The 19,919-nt window shown below is 34.5% G+C and overlaps 1 long non-coding RNA gene across 1 annotated transcript; it reads left to right on the top strand.

Moving 5' to 3' along the window:
* The first annotated feature begins 9,728 nt into the window (after window positions 1-9,728).
* Window positions 9,729-11,651, top strand: LOC121218528 (uncharacterized). Its single transcript, XR_005914863.1, has 3 exons — window positions 9,729-10,109; window positions 10,208-10,272; window positions 10,901-11,651. It is a non-coding gene; the product is annotated as an uncharacterized lncRNA (long non-coding RNA).
* Window positions 11,652-19,919: the final 8,268 nt, after the last annotated feature.

The raw sequence follows: 19,919 nt of genomic DNA, 5'->3' as shown, positions 1-19,919 counted from the left end.
CATCTATTTGTCATCCAATAATCATACATACAAGTGTTCACATACTCACACAATGTTATACACTCATAACACACTCATTCACCATGTTCATTCAAGATCATGAATTTAACAAACTCAAACTCAGAACACCGACAAATGTAGATTACACAAGCAATTCAACATCAATAACCACCCAAAGGTAGAGTACAAAACTTACCTTAAATCTTTCATCCTTGCTAGCTTAGCTCATCCAACACTAGAGCCTCCTTATCGCAGCAGCTAAGTATGACAATCCATACACTAGTTAAACCAAAGGATATTAACTTAGAAACCCAGAACTCAGTCTAATGCAGGAGATTATTAAAAATTTAAGAAATCTTACTTTTTTTTCCCAATTTCACGAATACAGGAAGATAGGAAGGCTTACCAGTTCCTCAGATTCTCTACTTCCTCTTCAAGTGCCATAATCACTCTTCTGAATTTCCTCTTCTTCAGAGCAATCAAAGAAGATGATGCAAATGAGAAATTATAATGAAACCAGGAAGACATTTTCTTTTGCAGAGTAAGGCTCCTTACCCAAATATATAACTCTTCTTGCATGGTCTCTCCAAACCTCAATTAGCCATCCACTGGCAATCGTTGTGTCTCCCATTATGGAACCAACCGGTTCCATCTTAACCAAACCAAAATTGAAACCCAACTAATTTGTAATCAGCCACTAAAATTTCCAATTTTCTCAGCAGAACCCCCTAACTTACCATGTTATTCTACTAACTCCCAACTTTCCTTTAAATCTAGGACTTTTAGCAAAAACTTGGTGTGACAAGTAACGAGCTATCTCTTCAAATTCTTTCTAGTGAGCTCTTGGCTCAGCTTGGTTAGCTGGGGGCATTTCCTATCAAGAATTGACTTATGTTTCTCATAGGTTAGGACAATATTAGGAGTCCTCTTCCATTTATTATAGTTGTTTTAATTCATTTTGTTCTTATTAGGATATTAATTAAAGGAGTTGGTGTCATTTTTGAACTACAAAATAAAACATTTATCCATTAATTATCTTTGTATTAAGAAAATATCCAAAAATTTATTTTGTACCATACGATATGCATGTAAATAATGCATGCATATTAAAATAAACATTGAAAATATTTGTAAGTCATTGCAACAATAATTTCTACACCTACTAAATTAAGTTACTATAAGACAATCTTAATCAACAAGTGAGAATATGGATTTCCATCCAATTAATATGAGAACCTAATTCGTTAAGCATTCAAACATTTTAATAATTGTTTCACATTTGACCATTATTCTAACTAAAATAGAGCTTCATGAGAAGTTACTTAACTGGAATAATCTTAAGTGCATAACCATCAGCTCAACATCCATCATAAACATGTACTACATGAGTCGTCGTAGGGCAATCTCAACATGTAACATATATAACTGGTTGTCGTCTTAAAGGAAATGTTCTCAGTGAAATCCATATGATAATACTTATCATATATGTCCAATCGGTCCCTTCGTTAGTTCGTTGAAACCATAAATAAATTGCATGTTGAATCAAATGAACAAAAATAGATAAAAATGATAAAGTTGGAGAAATGTATAACATTCAAAAATGAATGTGGCTTTCTCACTAAGTATGGAAATGACCTGAGAATTAATTTTTGGTTTATTGAAATATTAATTAATTGAAGTTCAAAAATGGAATTAAACTAATTGATCATTTTGAATCCATTGAATCTAGAAAAGTAAATATATTTTCTCATAGATCTTTTTATGGTAAAGTTGTCATGATTTTAATGCTATCGGAATCGGGTTGAGAAATTTATTTAATTGGAAAAATTAATTAATTTAATAAATAATGTATACTTTGAGAAATAGAAAAACTTGTATTGAATTGAATTAAATTATGAAGTGTTCGCTTAAAAGTTCAAAAAGCACACATAATTGGACCCAATATAGGAGATGCTTGAATCCCCATCATAATACATATGAGGGAAGGCACACCTAATTAGCTGTCCTCTCTCTTAGTTCAACTACAGGATTGGTTTTTTCTATTAAATAAACATAAAATGCATTCTACTAATTCAACTAGGGCTTCACTTCTTATCTCTATAAATAGATGACATCGATAGGGCTAAAAATACAAGAAGTTATATACAACTTTGAGATATTATTATTGTACCAAAAAATTGTGAAAATTTATTTCTAAGTATAAATTTTATTTTCTAGGAATAACAATTCTACTGGTCTGTAACAATCCAATTTCAGTGAAATCGGAATAGTGGTTTCGAGACCACGAATCTGAGTCCGAAAAAAGAAATTATTTAAATTTCATAAAATGATAGGTATTATGATAGGAATATTGCATGAAATATTTTATCGAAAAAGTTTATCAATTATTGTCTAATTGCAAAAAGGACTAAATTGAATAAAGTGTCAAAGTTGAATTCTAGTAGTTATAAGGATTAAATAGCTGTAGAATTAAAAGTCAGAAGTCCTTATGTGGAAATTAGACCATTGATGAAAAATATGTAGATATTTTTAATGAGTCATCCATGGAAAAATTGAAAAAGGTTAAGGACTAAATTGGAAATTAAATTAAATAAAGTATGATAAATGATTAAATAGAATTAAAACCATTTTATATCATCTTCTTCTTCATAAAATACATGGAAACCCTAAGAGAGAGAAAGGAAATTTCTCAAGCTTGAATTGATCCGGAAGTGTCGGACAAAGAAAAAGATCGGAGGAAAGAAAAGGTTTCAGATTAGTAGATATGATCAATTGTCAAGGTAAGTTCGTATAACTAAATTAAGCATGTAAATGTGTTGAATTGATTATTGAATTATGTGCATCATGATTTGTAATTGGTATGTACATGTAATAAACCAATGTTGATTTATGATTTACATGTAAATGATAAAATATTACATGAATCCATTTGAATATTGATTTCCGATTGGATAGGTGATTACCGATATAAATGAGATCTTGCATGTGTTGCAGAAAGGTTGTCCCGAAAGGGTAATATTTTGATCTCATTATGAAAAGGAAATGTACACCTTGCGTGTACCATGTGAAAAGGGATAGCTTCGGCTATCTAATGTGAAAAGGGATAGCTTTGGCTATCGAATGTGAAAAGGAAAGGTATACCATGTGTATACCACATGAAAAGGCTATGTGCACTTTGTGTGTACACTTGGAAAGGTTAGTATACTTTTTGTACACCATATGAAAAGGAAAGGTATACTTTGTGTATACCATATGAAAAGGAATGGTATACTTTGTGTATACCACTTGAAAAGGAGAGGTACACTATATGAGTACACTTGAAAAGGTTATATGCACTTTGTGTGTATAAATTGGAAAAGGTATGTACACTTCGTGTGTACCACTTGGAAAGGGAATGTGCACCTTGAGTGTACAACTAGAAAAGGAAAGGTCCATCGAAAATTCAAAAATTCAACGGAAATGTATTAACAAGTGAAATAAGAAGAAATGACATGATGAGCTCATCTATCCATAATAATGTTTTTATACTAACCAATTTGGTTGAATGATTGTGTATAGGCCATATTTGCTAGTTTGCTAAATTGTGGATAAATTGCCTGATGTGTGATTTATTTCTTATATATATAAGTGGTAAGTGTAGTTTGGTTATATGAACTTACTAAGCATATAATGCTTACTAGGTTTATTTTTCCCTATTTTATAGTGCTCGAAACTCGTGAAGGTTGGATTGGGTCGGAGCATCATCACACTATCAACTCTTTAATGTTGGTATAAATAATAAACTCATTTTGATATAATGGCATGTATAGGCTATTGAGGCCAAATGATGATGTAATATGTTTATTTACAACCTAACCATTGGAATGGTTAGTAATATGTATTTTGAGGTAATGTGGTATGTTCATGTTCAATAAGATACAAATCACCTGTCATAAAACATGATTTACAAACCAATGAAAAGGTAAGCTTCAATGTATGGTTAAAAGTTGGAAATGTTAGATTGAATGATGGAAATTGGTTGAAATGAATGGTATATATAATTGTAAGTTTTTGTGCAGGAAATTGGTTAAGTTTGGGTGAGAAATAGGGCTAGGAAATAGCCTTATTTCATCCACACGGGTAAGACACACTTGCGTGTGTCTAGGCCGTTTGTGACACACGAGCGTGTGTCTAGGCCATGTGTGACACACCGACAGCCCATGGGCATGTGAAATGACTGTGTGTCCCCTGCATCCTTAAATATGAAGTCAGTATAGTACACAGGCAAATGACATGGCAGTATGATTGGTCGTGTGAAGAACACGAGTTTTAAGCATGGTTGTGTGTCAAAACCGTGTAAAAATGACTTAAAAATGGTGAAAAATCAGTGTACTACATGGCCTAGCCACATGGGCGTATGCCCATGTAATATCTCGAATTAGGGCCTAATCGGAATAGTGGCTTCGTGACCAAAAATCCGAGATAGAAATAATTATTTTATAATTATTTTGAGGTTTATGATATGATTGCATGATTGTGTGAAAATTTCGTGATGAAATTCTATGCCTAAAGTGCTTAAATTGAAAGTAGGGACTAAATCGAATAAGTTGCAAAACTTGCATTCTAGAAGTTTTTAGTATGAAATTGTTTTGGAATATTAATGAGGAGGTCTTAAATAGCAATTTGACCAATTTTAAGTTCATGGACAAAATTAGGACATGGAAGGAATTTTTGGAAAGTTTAGTAGTAAGGGTATTTTAGTCATTTAGTTATTAAAATGAATTAAAAACAAAATTAAAAGCCAATTTTTGTCCATCTTCTTCATTAGGCTGAAATTTTAAGGGTTCTCCATATCTAGGGTTTGTTTCAAGCTTCCAAGCTCCATAGTAAGTGATTCCAAGCCCCGTTTTTAATGATTTTTACGTTTTTGAGATCCCGGTAGCTCGATTAAGCTTATGCTAACAATAATTCAACTTAGGGTTCATATTTGGAAAAATACCCATAGGTGAAATTTGTGTATTTTGATTTTTTATGATAGAATATGGGGTTTTAAATTATGTTAGACAACTTGTGCTACTCGGTTTTGAGTGAAAACGAGTAAAAGGGCTTAATCGGTAAAAATACTTAATAGTCATAAGTACATGTTACAGTGAGAATTTGATGTTGCCATAGAAGAGAAAAGTGATCAGCATGTTGTAAAACATAAGAATAAGGAATAAAGTTTAATCCCGAGCCTAGGGGCAAAAATGTAAATATGCAAAAGTTTAGGGGTAAAATTGTAATTTTGCCAAAATTTGAGTTAAGGATTAATTTGATAATGTGGGTATTAAATAAGCTAAATGTGTTATTTTAGATCAAGAAAGACATGGAATCGACCTCAATCGAGGAAAAGAAAAGATTGTGGACTAAATTGCAAAATCTTTGTATTTTGGTACCAAGGTAAGTTCATGTGTAAAGAATGTAGCATAATGGTTATTTTTAAGTTATTGATGTTAATTATATGTTATGCTAAATTTTATTATGAAATGTATGCTTTGTGGTTAATTTCAAATAATATGTAAATTATGTGAACTACTTGTTAAATATAATTGTTACCGAGTATTGATTTCGGCATTCTACGGAAGATGGCAAGGATAAGTGTTCGAGGAAAAAGCCCGTTTGAACCTTAGGAATAGATTAGGATACAAGTGACATGTCACTAGGATGGTTGAGCATCCGAACTTGTTGAGTTGAGTCCGAGTTCACTTATGGATGCGAATGTCCGAACTCGTTGATTTGAGTCCGAGTTCGTGAGATGTAACTAGGCATCTGAACTCATTGAGTTGAGTCCGAGTTCACTTATGGATGCGAACGCCCGAGCTCGTTGAGTTGAGTCCGAGTTCGCTTATGGGCGGGTTACATGATTGCTTGATTGAATATGTGGCACTTATATGCAAATTATCCATGTATCCGAATTATATTCCGATGTGTTCAACGGGTAAAGTTCTACTCAATGGAGGAATATTCGAGATGTAAAGAGAAGTATTGGTGAGTGATGTGAAATGGATATTTTGGACAGGTATGTATTTAACCCTCGGGTTGAGTATTGATACAACCACTATAAGGTAATAAGATGATGAAAAATGATCAGAAATGTGATATGTGTTTTAGTGATGTATGCTAATGTTGATTGGTATAACTGTTTGTTATGTTACTTATTATTTGCATATGAACTTACTAAGCATTTATGCTTACTCCCTCCTTCTTACTCATTGTAGTTTTGGACAAGCCAGCTCAGGAGTCGGGATAGGTCGAAGGCTCAGTCACACTATCCGGAAGACTTTTGGTAAATGGCTTGTAAATTTAAGTATGGCATGTATAGCAATATACCTATTTTGTGTAAATGATCTTATGGTATGGTTGTGGAATGGTTGAGGAAATGCTTGATAATGATAAATTATGAAAATGGTTAGTGTAGATTATGTTTGATGTTAAGGAAAACTATTAAGATACTTAGTGCATAAAAACTCATAAAAAGGATGAAATTTGCCATAAACAGAATACTACAGCAACACTGACGCGAGTTTGAAAATTTATTAAAAATCATAGCAATTGAATTTGGTGATGGAATACATATCAAATTGAATCTTATTATGTCTAGTTTCACATGAAACAAATGAAACAGGTAAAAGAATTATATGTTAGAAGATATTTGAATTTTAGTGAAACAGGGTCATAGCAGTTTTTGAATCCCCTGTTCCAACTTTAGAAATTCATTATAAATTATAAAGATATAATTAGGTGGTATATTTTATATCCTCAGAATCCTTATTGAGTCTAGTTTTAGTATAAACAAATCTCATAGTCATATGAATTTTGTACAGAGAGAAATGTGGTTCGTAGTAAACAGAGTTCAGACCAGTCGAGTCCTGAAACAGGGGTAACTTTAACTAATAAACTGTACTAATTAGCTCAACCAAAAATTCTAGAAAAAATTTAGTAGATAGGTATATAAGTCTAGATTCAGGGAAAATTTACGGATCTTGATTTCAAGTTTCGTAACTCGAGATATGATTTTTCTTGTGACTGTGATGCAAGTAGCTTAAAAGCTGTGAATGTAGAAACAATAATCCAAAGTTCTAAAAATGTTAAACTAAGCTTAGTAACACCTCATACTCGACTCCGGCAATGGTCTCGGGCGTGGGGGCGTTACAGCCCAGGCCGTGTGCCCCTTTGATACTTAAGAAATTGCAAGTCAGAATTCCACACGGGCTGGCCACACGGCCATGAGAGCCCCACAGGCTGGCCACACGGCCATGTCCCAAGCCACACCGGTGTGTATCCCTATCTTCAAGGTAAAATTTCCAAAGTTATCGGTTTAGTCCTGAACCATTTCCAAAGCATGTATTGGGCCCCGTAGGCCCATATTAGGGAATTTATGGTGAAATATGACAAGTTTTGATTTGGAATGCAAAATTTTTATCTCGGTTTTATACAAATGCTAGTGTATAAGTTCGATAATGCCTCATAACCCTATTTCGATGACGGATACGGGTTAGGGGTGTTACATGGTCTCTGTAAGAGAGAGATTTACTTTCCTACTGAACGTAAAGAAAATATTTTATGGTTTTGTATTTGATTCGAAAGTGTTCGAGCCCACACGCGAAGTAGTTTGTGATATGAGAATAACACATAAGGTCATTTAATTGAAAGTTGAGAACAATAAGGATCCGTTTAGCCCAAAACAAAAATGTGATTTCAGAAAAAAGTTTATAACTATAAATATCACAAACCGACTTGATTTTCAAAATTTAAATTTATTACGATGGAAGAAAATTGTTTCCGAACCAGATTTATGTTCAAACATCCCATGGGTTCTGGCAACAGATCCTAAAACCTAAAATTAACATTTTCACCAAAAATAATTCCAAAACCTGAAAACTTGAACACTTAATCAAAAGTAGGTTCCAACCTCGGGCCATCATCGTCGGTCACCATTGGGCACCGATTGACCACCTTCGTCCATGTTGGATTGCTGGTACACCCAGTGGTGTAGCAAAAAAATTATTCTAGCAATCATCAACCATGTATCCGTATACGAGGAACAAATAAGGTTGAAACAAGGGTCGAATATATACCTTTTGAAACTAGAATAGTGACAAACAACGTCATTGATATGATTCCTTTGAACGATGTTCATCCCAAATCGCAACAATAATGTCTCGGCCTCTACGTAATCCATCCAATCAAAAAATAAATAGCAAATTTTCTTGAACTTTTTAGAGAGAAAAAAAAAGGGCTGCTAGATCTTTTGATATTATCTTTCTTGGTAACCCTAACACACTAAGGGACTATTTTCCTTTTATTTTCTTTGATATCATAGATTAGAAATAAAATGAAATTATTCCTTTATTATTAGAGAAACAAATGAAAAGTTAGAAAAATAAATTATATTCTTTCCTAAAGAATATCAATTTTCATATCTTTTATATTTTGACCGAAATTAATTATTATAATTATTTATATTAATAATTTCGGTAAACTATATTCAATTAATATTTTGTATGAATCAAATTTATATATTACTTTTATCTATGTTCTCTATTTGTTTACAACAAGTTTGTACATATAATGTGTTCAATATTTAACTATCAAATTAAATTAATTCAATAATTAATTTAATTCATGTGACAGCTAAATCCAATACCAAATGTATTTGGATTTTGTTCGCTTCAACTATAAGTGTGACCTTGTAGGTTCTTGTAACGTTAATATTAATACTAGAATGCTTATAATATTACAAGTAATGAGTGGCATCTAGCAATGCATCATTGCTACTCAAGTTACAAGAAGTCGTGATTCGACATAACCTTTCTGTGATAATATTTTCATGTATTATATCATTTTATCCTTAATATCTAGATTGGGCACAAGTAATTAAATAGTCATATTTGTATAGTCCAATCTCATATTTCTTGATATTCTAAGTAGGATACTATAAACAAATAAGTGTGATATCTCATATCAACTTATTCAAGCATGACTATACATTTCTAGTCTCACTCCATTAGGAGGCCTAAGATATTGCTCTCATCATGTAAGAGGGACAAATCCTATCTTGATCACCCATATCCCTCTACATAGATTACGACATACCCAACATCAGTCTTTGTAGTATAACTTGTTATGGTAGACATTTGACAGTGTAAAAATATACAACTCACTATGTTGGGACAATGATGACCTAAAGTCTGAAGATCATATACATAATTATCACTATGAGTAATGTTGTGACTATTACATAATAATCCAAGAACCATACTCACAGCAGGTCATTCTAGTATGTTGTTCTCTAACACATACTTGTGTATCGATTTTGACATCCCTATGTCAATGGTAACGCTTTGTCATCAATCAACTACACATTAATCTCAATACATTATCATTGTCCAAGCCCACAATAATACTTGACTAAGGACATTTTAAGAATAATCATATTATTCTTAGGACTTTATTATTAACAAGTTTATTTCTACACACAGAAAAAGAAAATGAAATAACTATGACAATGTCTTATACTAACAAACAAGGCAAAATGAGTATGTGATTACAATCATCTCATGATTGGTCTTTGGGCATACTCTAATAGTCGGTTCCTATCGAGTTTGCACTGTCTTATTTGATCTTAGTTTCAATTTTGGTCACATTTTTTATCACCTCGTTTCTTCTGGTTTTGTCAAAAAAAATTTGTCATAAAACAAGTGCTGAAGACAAACTAGTCCTCAAACGGAAACAAACAGCCAATCAAAATTGAAAAAAAAGAAAAAAAGCTCCGCAAAAGTGAGCTACGACCGGCAATGCTCAACTAAACCACAGAAGAACCAGACAAGAAAGACCCCAGTGAGCAGCAAAACGCAACGGGGCAAAAGTTAAACAACACCCCCAGCAAACAAATCTAAGGTGGGTCTAAAAGGCGACGATCTTCATTAGTAACCATAACGATCGAATCTGGGGCTTCCTCCACTCAATACCGGTCCTCGCCCCGCCGGACCCGATCACGAGCCATTGCAAGCGCGGCCCTATTCCCAGATCTATCAACATACTTGAAGCGACAAGCTCGAAATGCCTTAAAAAGCTCCTTGGCTTCCTAGGTAAGCGCACTGATTTCTGAAAGATCTTCTGCATTGTCAACAATTTTCTCGATGACAGATCTTGAATCCCCTTCTAAAACCACTGACTGGAATCCCAGCTCGATGGCAAACCCCATGGATCACTGTTAGTGCTTTAGCAGCAAACGCCGACAACACCAAACTGGTAAGTCTACTGCATGCGCCCAAAATTAGATTATTAATTGTGATGTCTAATATTATATAGATGATTATTTAGAAAATTATATATGTTGTAAGTTAGTTAAATAAGTAAGCAGGCTAATTTAGGTCTATATGTTGATTTTTTTTTATTTCGATTTTTAGCGGTTTTTTTTTAAATTTAAAGAAATTGAACTTTTTTGAAAGAGAAAGGAAAAGCGTACCCACTTTCCTCCATCGGTTAAATTTCAACGACATTTTGAACATTGATAGCTAGCAGTAAAAAATTTTAAAAAGAGCCCAACGGTCATTTTTTTTCCACTTAAATCTAACACTATTAATTCATTCTAATTTTTAAATTCTCTTAGTTCTCTCAATTTTCTTAAGTTCTGTTGTAAATATTTCGATATGCTAGTTTAAAAATATTATTTTTTAATTATTTCGTATTTTATTAATTTTGATTAAGTTTTCACGAATTGCAACCTCTCTAATTCGCTTTGATGACAAATACATTTCTACCGCTTAAGCGATTATGGTAAGATGAAATTTTAAATTTCGTTATTTTCAATCAAGTTAAATTTAAATTATTTATTTTTAAAAATATTTTAAATGAATTTTTTTGTCGATATAAATAGGAGGATGATCGTGTTTTGGAGGAGTTCATACACAGTTTGTCAAAGGGTCCAATCACCGAAATTCGTGGTTACTTGCAAGACTCGAATTCTTGCATATGTCTCGTATGCTCGGGGGCTGTAAATTCAATTATACACTCATTAGCGCGTTAGTGGAAAGATAAAGGCTTGATACACACACTTTCCATCTTCCATGTGGCGACTGTATCACATTCGAAGATGTAGCTTTACAACTCGATTTACACATTGAAGGGACAATTGTCACAGGGTCAATGGTCGTTCCCAATAAAAAGGACCTTTACGTGACATTTTTGGGGAAGGTCCCAAATAAGTTTCAAGGTGATCGGATAGCAATCAAGTGGTTCGGAACCAATTCAAGGAGCTTTCTCAGGAAGCGACTGACATTGTCAAAGAACAATACGCCTGAGCATTCATTGTGAAGTTAATCGAGGGCATTTTAATGCCTGATAAATCTTGAAATTTGGTGCAGATAAAGTGGCTACTACACCTAGTCGACTTCAAATAATGCAAACAACTGAGTTGAAGATCAGTCATATTGGCCTTATTGTACCGAGGGTTATGTCGGGCAACGAAACCGGATAAGATGTCAATCGGTGGTTGTCTGCTCTTGTTGCAGTCGTGGGCCTGGTGGCGATTACCATTTCTACATCCCCGAGTGAACAACCTATACATTTTCTGTAACAACCCATTTTTAGTCAAATTGGAATAGTCATTTTGGGACCACAAATTCGAAGTCAAAATATTATTTTGTTATTATTTTAATGTTTACAGCATGATTGAATGATTGTGTAAAAATTTCATTAAGAAATTTTATCATTTGAATGGTCAATTTAATAAAAAGAACTAAATCGCGTAAAGTGTAAAACTTGTATTCTAATAGCTAAAGGTATATAATAGCTATAGAATTTTAAAGTAAAGGTCCTTAAGTGGTAATTAACTCATTTGAGAGTTAGTGGATGATAGTGGCATTTTTTGTAATTATTAAATGTTTTAAAGGTTAATTAAGTAAATTAGTTAATAAAGGTTAATTAAAACAAAATCAAAATAAAAATTTTGTCCATCTTTCTCTCAATTGCCGAAAATTGAAGATAGGAGAAACCAATTTAGGGTTTAAAGCATTCGACAACTCCAAGCTTAAATTGGTGAGTGATTTTAACTCGGTTTTTAATGATTTCTATGTTTTGTGATCGTTGCATCTAGTACTAGCTAGCCTAGGGACTATTTTGTAAAACTGTTAAAGATTTTGAATAATTTCATTGATGAATACATGTGTATTTTGAAGTTTCTTGATAGATTACAAATGCTTGTTGATAGATTTACAAGTTTTGTTAAGTGATTTTTAGTAAAAATACAAAATAGGGATTAAATTGAGAAATGTTGAAACTTTGTGGTTAAAATGTGAAATAAATGAAAAATATGGGCTGTTAGGGGTATAATGGTAATTTATCTAAGCATGGGTGTTTTGAAATGTGCATGAATTTGTGATTTTGTGTAATAAGGGCTAAATTGTAAAAAAAGTGAAAGTTTAGGGGCTAATATGTAAAATAGCTAAAATGTATATTTTGGATTGAATTGATTAAATAGATGATTAAATGAGTTGAATTTGATATTATATAGATCAAGAAAAATGGAATTTGGAATTAGATCGAGGAAAAGATAAAGTACTTAGTTAATCGACAATTTCATCGTTTTTAAATCGAGGTAAGTTTGTATGTGATAAATTTCATTATAATAGTATTTTAAATGCTTTGATATATTATAAGTTGTGAATACGAGACTTCGGATAAGTTCGACATTGACTCTACTATAATTCGGCATTCAAAATCCCGGTTGAACCTTAGGAATAGTTTAGGATACTAGTGACATGGCATTAGGGGATACATGTGTTGGGTTCGGGCCATGAATATCGGCTGAATTGGCTTCGGGCTATGATACCAGTATTTCGGACATAAGTTACCTTGATTTGGCTTCAGGCCATGGTATATGTACTTAGTTTGTAAGACTCCGGAGTATCCGACCTCTATTCCGAATGGTTCAACGGTAAACGAAAGAGATGATTGAGTATGAGAATGGTATGATATGGTATAGGTAAACGAAAGAGATAATTGTGTATGTGAAAAGTTTGTTAGCCAATAAATGTTAATTGTTGTTATATTCAAATTGTTGAATTATAATCTTAAGATTTCATTAAGTTTATTTCATACGAGCTTACTAAGCTATAAAGCTTACTTTGTGTATTTCTCTGTGTTTTATACTTTTCAAAGCTAGTCGGACTCAGGGATCGTTGGAGATCGCATACACTATCTACCTATCTCTTGGTACCTATGAACTTTGGTATTTTAAGTATATGGCATGTATAGGGACTTTAGTCATTTAGGTTATGACCTGTTAATGATTTTGGCCATATGAATTGGTATTGTAAATGTTTATGTTTTGGTATGTATATAAATAGTCATAAGTGATGGCTTATTTTGGTCTATTTTGGTATGGTTGAATCATATATATATATGACTATACTTTGTGAAATATGTTAAATGATTAAGGTTGGATACATGATGCTTGTTGAAAATAAGTAAATTGAACGCCAATAGGTGGTGATTTGTGAATTGATATGTTTGTGGAATTGAGCATATTGATGCATATTTGTCAATGGTCATTTTGATGATTTGAGAAGACAAGGATTGGCATGAATTTAGATGGCAATATATGGTATTTATGTTTTGTGTTGGTTGGTGTAGGAATTGGTATAAGTTATGCTTGATTTGGAATTGAATTATATGCCTATTGATGCTATGTTATGTGCCATATAAGTTGTGTAGGTGTACCTAATTTTGGGTGGCAAAATGGCTTGGTGAATAGCCTATTTTTGTCCACACAGGCAGAGACACGGGCGTTTGTCTCAGTCGTGTATGACACACGGTCATGTTACACGACCGTGTCCTCAGGTGTGGTTTTAGAAATCAAGTTATTATGCTCTACACGGCCGTGTGACTTGACCGTGTGGCATAAGTCAGTAAACCCTACAGGTTTGGCACAACCTAGCACACGGGCTGGTACACGGGCGTGTATGGCCATTTTTAGGGCAAACGGGCTAGCCACATAGGTGTGTGTGTTGGCCGTGTGACCCAAGTCAGAGAGTTACACGGGGTTGGACACGGGCTGGGGCACGGCCATGTGCTCCCATTACGAATATCCACACGGCCTGTGACACGAGCATGTCTGGTGGCCATGTGAGACACACGGCCTGGCCACATAGGCATGTGTCCCCTGTTTTGAGAATAATGTTATAAGTGTTCCAAATGTTTCCAAAGTTATTGGTTTGGTCCTGAACCACTCCCAATGTATGTTTAGGGCCTCGTAGGCTGGTATTAGGGACAAATTGATTGAGATTGAATGATGATTGTATGAATTGATTAAATGTATGTGAAAAGTATGTATAAATGTGTTGTAAGTCTGGTAAAGCTCCGTAACCCTATTCCGGCGTTGAATTCAGGTGAGGGATGTTACATGTTCTCATTAGTGACAAGGTAAAAATCATTTCTTAATAAATATGTAGTTTGTATATTAACAATTATTTATTTATTATAAGTTTGAATTAACATATCGCTTATACAGGTGGAACCATAAGTCGAGTTAAGTGGGGCTACTCGACCAACCAACTCGAAGATATCAAACTACTGTTAAATCAACGTTCAGAAGCTGAAGTTAGTTACTTATTCTTTCCAACCTATAATAATTACGCAATTACTTGTAAAATAAAAATTTGTACATAATAGAATTTACAATTGTGCACTACAATTTCAATAGATGTCCAGTGCCGAGTCAGATATAATAAAATGCGTCCCTCTGAAATTTTTAAACAATCAGAGAATGTGGGACGCGAAGATGCCGTTGATAATGTACGTGATGATGGAAATGTACGAATCGAATCGAGTGATGCGATAGTTTAGGTGGATGCAACAAATTCTATCGCCATCATGATACATGGATGAACTGCACAACGTGGACTACGGCGGAAAAATGACGAGAATTGACGAGATATTCACAAATAATACATCAACGCTTGAGATCGTAGGATGGAAATCTTACCCATTCGCGAACCATTTTTCTTAGAGGACATGATGGCCTGTTTGAAGAACTTGTCGTGGTTCAGACTGCGAGAAAGCCATATTTGCTATTTGTTGAAGCGAGGAGTAGACAACTTTGTCAGAAGAGGGAACGACGATCGTCTTAGGAATGTAGGTTCGCAGGCGGTCATGCATCGAGTTCGTCATTGACTCCAACTGAACAAGTGTCGCCTATGTCTATGCCATGTCCTGATTAATTCACTTCACTTATTCCTATTTATTTCACTAAAATCGTGTTTTTTTCACAATCACCACACTACGACTATATCCATGTTTCTACCCCTCCTGCAGGTATATATTTTGGGGCACTGACATTCCTCGCATTTTACACCCTCATGTCGACGTCGATGCCGACACAAATGTTGAGTTAGATACCGACGCATGTCTCGTCACCAATGACGATGCTGATGTCGAAATTGATCCAATTATCGATGCCAGTGATGATGCCCGGGTCAACATCGATGTATTCGAGTTTTGCAACACCTTACGGTTACACGCTGATTATAACAACTCATTTATGGACAAATCAGAACCATGGTTTCAGGACCACGAATTCGACATAGAAAGATTTATTTTATTATATTTTTATGGTCTACAATTTCATGGAATTGTTTCATGAAAATTTCGTTCGAAAATTTTATTGATTGGGCACTTAATTTAGCTAAAAGGACTAAATTATAATAAGTGTAAAATGTATGTTCTAGAAGCTAGAGGTGTCTAATTGCTATGAAATTTCAAATTGGAGGTCCTTAATTGGTAATTAAACCATTTTACTTTAAGTTGGAAAAAAATGGAGATGAAGTAAGAGAATTTTTATGTTTTAAGTTAGGAGCATTTTGGTAATTTGGTTAATAAATGAATTAATAAGCAAAATAAAGCCAAAATTTTGTCCATCTTCTTTCTACATGACTGAAATTTTGGAGAAGCCATAGCTAGGTTTTAGCCAAAGCTTTCAAGCTCGATTGTAAGTCCGTTCTTGCCCCGTTTTTAATGATTTTTATGTTTTTGAAGTTGTCTTAACCTAATCTAGCTATTTCAAGGACTAATTTGAAAGAAAGATGAAATCTAAATTTTTACCCATGTTAGATATTTGTGTATTTTGATGTCTAATGGTAGAAAATGCATGTTTGGTGTTAGATAAACAACTTTTGCTAAGAGATTTTTAGTAAAAATGTCAAAAAGGACTTATTTGTAAAAGTTATAAAATAAGTAGCAAAAATGTGATTAAGTGGGAAAATGTGGGCTGGTGTAAGTATGAAAATGGTTTGGCTAGGCTTGGGTCTTAAAGAAATTGAATACATTTCAATTTACGAGCCTAGGGACTAAATTGTAAAAATGTGAAATATTAGGGGCAAAAATGTATTTTTTTCATAATATGATTTTTTGGCTAAATTGAATAATTTGAGTATTAAATGAGTTAAATTTATTATTATAGATCAAGAAAAACAAGGTTCGGACCTAGATCGGGGGAAAATAAAGTGTTTGACGATTAGGTCAAATTTTACTATTTTTGTACCGAGGTAAGTTCGTATGAAAATAATGCATTGTTATATTTATGTTTTAAATGCTTTAATATTGTATGAATTGTGATTGACTCTCTGGATGTATTCGACAAAGTTTTGACAAACAAGAAATCCTAGTTGAACCTTAGGAATAGAATAGGTTACGAGTGACATGTCACTAGGAACCCATGTGTATATGTGATTATGTAATCCGGGTGATGGTCTCGTATGTCCTACCAATGGCTGGGTAGTCCAGCATGTGTTGCGAATACCTGACAGCTTGTGTAAGCAGCACTATGTAGCTACGTCCTAACTGACAGCTTGTGTGAGTAGGCCCATGAATAGCTTAAAAGCGAGCCCATATGTATTATGAGATATGAGGTGGTTTCGGTTACATATATGACACTTATTTGCAAGATTTTTGAGTACCCATTAATATTCCGAGTGTTCAACGGGAATGTCAAAGTTGTGAAAGGATATGGTTATGTTGCGAGTTGGTACAGGTATGTACGTAAAACTTATAAGTAATGAGCTTGATATGTGATGAACTTTTAGTAGGATTATGATTGAGTAAGTTATGATTATGAGATTTTGATAACATTCATGTTAATCGTCATCATATTAATTGTATGTTAAATGTGTGGTTATGATGCTCATTATTTGCATAGGAACTTACTAAGCTATATAGCTTACTCCCCTTTCTTTCCCTTGTTTTATATGTCACCAAGCTAGCTCGGGGTTCAGAGATCACTGAAGATCCATTCACACTATCAAAAAATATTTTGGTACCACTGAATTCAACATTTTGAGTTATGGCATGTATAGAGGACTTGGTAATTGTGTTATGCATCATAATTAATTTGGCCAAATGTGTTGGCTTATATTGGTTAGTAATTCATTTTGTATAAGGCAATTGAAAATGGGCTAATATTGGTTATAAGTATATTCATATAATGATTTCTTTCATGAATGATGTGTTGATGTCTTGGTTGTGGATGTTTGGTTGTATGTATATGCTTGGATTGGTGTTATGTTATGTTGTGTAAGTGTGTGCATTAAAGGGTGGAAAAATGGCTTGGTAAATAGCTTTATTTTGTCCACATGGGTAGACACACGGGCATGTGTCTAGACCGTGTGCGACATACGTCTTGCTCCATGGGCATGTGTATAGGCCGTGTGTCCCCTGCACCCTAATTTTTTTTTTGCAAAATAGAATGCCCAATATTGAGCACATGGGTAGAGACACGGTAGTGTGTCTCAGCTGTGCGAGGGCCACGACCTAGGACACAGGCGCGTGTTCCGGGCGTGTGAAGTCTGCACATATTTAATGATCATATATTTTAAATCGACCACACGGCCTAGCACACGGGCGTGTGACTTGGTCGTGTGTCTTCAATTTTTTCTTGGGTGACAAATAAAGAGTTACACGGGGACAGGACATGGGTGTGTCACGGCCTGCCCACACAGGTGTGTCCCATATCCATATGGGCATGTGACCCCTATTTAGTGAAAAATATTCTAAATTTTTGTAAAATTCTCTAAAGTTCTCTGTTTAGTCCCGAACCACTTCCAAAGCAAGTTTTGGGCCTCATAGGCTCGTATTAGGGACTTCATGATTAATGCAAATGGTTTTAATTTGGACGCAAATGTATAACCCGAAATTGTATGTCTGTTCGTGTGATAAGTCTGGTAATGCCTCGTACCTTATTCCAGCGTGGAATACAGGTAAGGGGTGTTACATTCAGTGGTATCGGAGCTACATTTTAGTCGATTCTCAGACTAGCGTAGCATGTGTAAATGGATCCCGATCGAGCTGTAATAGTGTGATGACTCTTAACAATTTTAAACTGTGTTTTCATATAGTAAATGGATCCCAACCGAGCTGCAGCTGATGATGTAGAAAGTAATGCGCCTACTCTCGCTCAAGGGGCAGCGTCATCTAAAAATAGACCTTCCATGGTCAGTCAGGGAGGAGGAGCTAGGGAAGCCTTACTCCACATGAGGAACGAGTGGTATTCGGAGTTTGGTCGAACAAATTCGAATGCTCAACATCCTCCACCCCCTCCTTATCCCCAATCGATTCCCGTAGCTCCTTAAGGTGTGGAATTGGTAAGACTAAATAGGCCTGCGGTTGATAAGATTTGAAAACAATGGGCTGAAGAATTCAGGGCTAATGTAGATGATGACCCCGATAGAGCCGAGTTCTGGCTTGAGAATACTATCAGGGTATTTGATGAGTTATTATGTGTAAAAGTTTTAAAGATGGGCTAAATGAGGACATCAGACTATTAGTTGGAATCTTGGAACTAAAATAATTTGTTGTATTGGTTGAACGAGCTTGCAAAGCTAAAGAGCTAAGCAAAGAGAAAAGAAAGGCTGAAAGTGAGGCTAGAGATGCAAGAAAAAGGCTGATGAGTAAGTCATTTAAATCTCAGTCAAAGAAATCTAGAGAAATGTGTTTTTTTTAATGTTTCAGTTGGGTATTCACACAAAGACAGCGGGAAACAATATTCGGGTTCTAAAACTCAAGATACTTCTATGGTAAGTGTGGGTATATTAGGTCTAACAGACCTGAATGTCAGCATTGTTGAAGAAGACACCCCGGTGAGTGTAGGTTGAATGACCTAGCTTGTTTCAAGTGTGGTTCTCAAGAGTATTTTATCCGAGATTGCCTGAGATGGCTGAGAAAGAACAATTTTCGAGTGTAAGGTCGAGTAATACTTCCAATAGGGGTAGGCCAACGAGAAATACTGGGAATGGAACTAGCAGTAAAGGTGTGACAAAAGATACAGCCGTGAGATCTGTTGCCAGAGCACCTACTAGAGCTTATGCCATTCGTGCTCGTGAGGATACGTCATCTCTCAATGTGATTACTGGTACATTTTCTCTTTATGATACTAATGTTATTGCATTGATTGATCCTGCATCGACTCATTCTTATATTTGTGTGAATTTGGTATCTAGTAAGAATTTTCCTGTTGAGTTTATTGAGTTTGTGATTAAAGTGTCAAACCCTTTAGGCAAGTATATGCTAGTTGATAAAGTTAGCAAGAATTGTCCTTTGATGATTCGAGGTCACTATTTTCTGGCTGACTTAATGTTGTTTCCATTTGACGAATTCGATGTTATTTTGGGTATGGATTGGTTGACATTACATGATGCCATAGTAAATTGTAGACAAAAAACTATTAAATTGAAATGTGAAAATGGTGAGGTTATTCGGGTTGAAACCGATGAACCAAATGAATTACCTATTGTGATTTCGTCTACGTCTACTCAGAGGTATGTCAATAAAGGCTGTGAAGCTTATCTTGCTTATGTGTTGAATACAAAAATGTCTGAATTGAAAATTGAATCTGTGAATATCCAGAT

The sequence above is a fragment of the Gossypium hirsutum genome, chromosome A03 (assembly GCF_007990345.1).
Source record: "Gossypium hirsutum isolate 1008001.06 chromosome A03, Gossypium_hirsutum_v2.1, whole genome shotgun sequence".
NCBI lineage: Eukaryota > Viridiplantae > Streptophyta > Magnoliopsida > Malvales > Malvaceae > Gossypium > Gossypium hirsutum.
The sequence above is the reverse complement of the archived record's forward strand: the minus strand, read 5'-3'. Positions and strand labels throughout refer to the sequence as shown.